This window comes from Fundulus heteroclitus, chromosome 4 (genome assembly GCF_011125445.2).
Source record: "Fundulus heteroclitus isolate FHET01 chromosome 4, MU-UCD_Fhet_4.1, whole genome shotgun sequence".
NCBI lineage: Eukaryota > Metazoa > Chordata > Actinopteri > Cyprinodontiformes > Fundulidae > Fundulus > Fundulus heteroclitus.
Window position 1 is genome coordinate 18,533,281 of NC_046364.1, and position 2,576 is coordinate 18,535,856.

Genomic DNA, 2,576 nt, shown 5'->3' on the forward strand with positions numbered 1-2,576 from the left:
CCAAAGTGCCTTACAGGACATCAGACACAACAAGACAATAGCAAAAGCTTTTAAGTGTTGCTTCATGTGTCAAACATTGAATAAAAATAAATGTTAAATAACAAATCTAAAACATACCTTTAAATTTAAATTCAAGTTTAATTTAAAAATGTATCTTTAATCTCAGGCCTTACTCAACCATCAGTGATTGGGGAAGCAATTCACAATTCAAACAACGAGGCAGGAAGGCAGTGTGAGAGTTTTATCGATTGAAGTGTTAATATAAGTAACGGGGTGAACCAGGAACTGATGGGTGGGCAACTGGAAGGGCTCTGGTCACTGACAACGGGGGGGGGGGGGGGGGGGGGGGGGGGGGGGGGCAGGGGGGGCAGTATTCAATAATCTTTAGATTATTTGAATACTGGGAAAAGGGTGGTACGGTGACACACAGCGATCTGGGGTTGACATACTGTCGGTTGGAGTGTGGTGACCGTCCGATGGTGGAACGCTGTGGATGCGTTGGTTATGTAAAAAATATCAACCCAGAATGATTTTTCAGTATATTTACAAAATTCAACACTCACAATCAGAATCAGAAATACTGAACTGCTCATCTAAAGGGGAAAGGGGATGCTTGTGGCTCAAAGACATGATGTCTTTGATGGTATTCCTGTAAACACCGGTATTAGCTGTTTGAATCGATATTGAAAGTAGTCATATTCAATAAAATAGAACATTATTGAGAAGTTTATTTCAGTAACTCAATCCAGTACGTGAACCATATTATACACATTAATTATATTCAGACTGATGTTTTCAAACCTTTATTTCTGCAAATTATGCTGGGTTTCTGCTTACAGCCAATGGAAACACCACATGTAAAATCAGAATATTACATCAGACCAATAAAAAAACATCAATTCAAGAAATGCATGCTTAATTCAAAGTATGCTTTAAGACCTGCCAAAAGGTGGTTATTTTTAAGAGGTACTACTAATCTGAACAAGCCTTATTGAAACACATATTCTAATTTATTGAATATAATTGTATACTTACAGAATGAATAAAGCAGTAAAAGGATGCAAACTAGCTTTTTACATTGCATGTTGCCAAAAAAAGCGTACAATAGGATATTAATATTGTCTGTAAAAAACTAAAGAGCAAAGAAACAATGAAACTGTCATGCAGTCTTTTCTCATACTTTTATAATTACAATAATAATAATAATTCAAGAGAAAAATTGGAATAAAAAAGTATTATGGTTAAGTATTAATATTTCATCAGGTAGTGGGATGACTGTGACGGACAGGAGTTGGACCCAAAAACTACCCGAAAACAGGTCAGTGGCGTTACGAGGTTTGTTTATTTAAAAGGAGAGGGGAAGTGGGGCTCTCGGGACGCGCTGCTTGCGGCTTGTCGGCCGGCAGTCTCCTGGAGACAAGGAAACAGGTTAGTGACCAGCGGGGCAGACGTGAGAAAACAGCAAAGCTGGATCACTAACCTGATTGCGGGCTGGGTTGTTCGGGGAAGATGGTCTTGGAGATGAGAGGCGTCCGCAGACAGTTGAGACCGGCAGGCAGAGCCCGTTTGGGGCAATCCAGGGGCGTAAATCCAAAGACAGTCCGGGTTCGTTAACGTTGGGGCCAAAGATCCGCCAGAAGGGGTATCCGAGATCGGGTTCAGGTTCGGTCCAGGTTCGGCACACGGGAAGACAGTCCAGGGGGAAGGGTTTCCAGACAGACAGGTATCGAACAGACAGGACCAGAGAGGGCTTCGGCAGGCTCGGGAAAAACAGAGGACAGATCAGGTCGGCAACAGACAGGCAGGAATTGATTAACAGGCTTGAAGGTTCTCGGCAAAAGGCTAGAGACGTTCTGGCACTGGAGACTGAGATTGACAGGGCTTTTATGCAGCTGGAGACAGGTGGAGCCAGTAACGTTTAATTGCAGAGAGGTGGAGACTGAGCAGGTGAGAAAGAAGGGGAAATGAATCAGCTCCAGTGCCAGAATCATTACAGAGCCCCTCCCTCAAGGGCGGATTCTAGACGCCCTGGGCTGGTCAGGGTGAGTCTTGTGGAAGTCCCTGATGAGGGACTTGTCTAAGATGAGTCGGGAGGGAACCCACTGACGTTCCTCTGGCCCATAACCCTCCCAGTCGATAAGGTACTGGGTGCCCCTGCCCCTTCTTCTGGATCTGAGGATGCGTCTCACCGTGTATGCGGGGGAGCCATCGACCAACCGGGTGGGAGGTGGGGGTCTGGCGGAGGGAGCAAGACTTGAGGTTATAGCTGGCTTAACCCGGGAGACGTGGAACGTGGGGTGGACCTTCAGTGATGGAGGTAGGCGCAGCCGCACTGCCACTGGGTTTACCACCTTAGATATGGGGAAGGGGCCTATGAATCGGGGCGTCAACTTCTTGCTCTCAACCTTGAGGGGCAGGTCCTTGGTAGAGAGCCAAACCCTGTCTCCTGGCTGGTACTGTGGAGCCGGTAACCGCCGGCGGTTGGCAGCCCAAGCCTGAGCTTGAGAAGAACAAAGAATGGCTCTTCTAGCCCTTCTCCATGCTCGCTGGCATCTCAAGGCAGAGAGGCGGGCGGA

The 2,576-nt window shown here is 46.4% G+C and overlaps 1 long non-coding RNA gene across 1 annotated transcript; it reads right to left on the reverse strand.

Moving 5' to 3' along the window:
* Positions 1-1,323: 1,323 nt before the first annotated feature.
* LOC118562809 lies at positions 1,324-2,161 on the reverse strand. Its single transcript, XR_004930814.1, has 2 exons — positions 1,481-2,161; positions 1,324-1,410 (listed from the first exon to the last, which is right to left on the reverse strand). It is a non-coding gene; the product is annotated as an uncharacterized LOC118562809 (long non-coding RNA).
* Between the last annotated feature and the right edge of the window lie 415 nt (positions 2,162-2,576).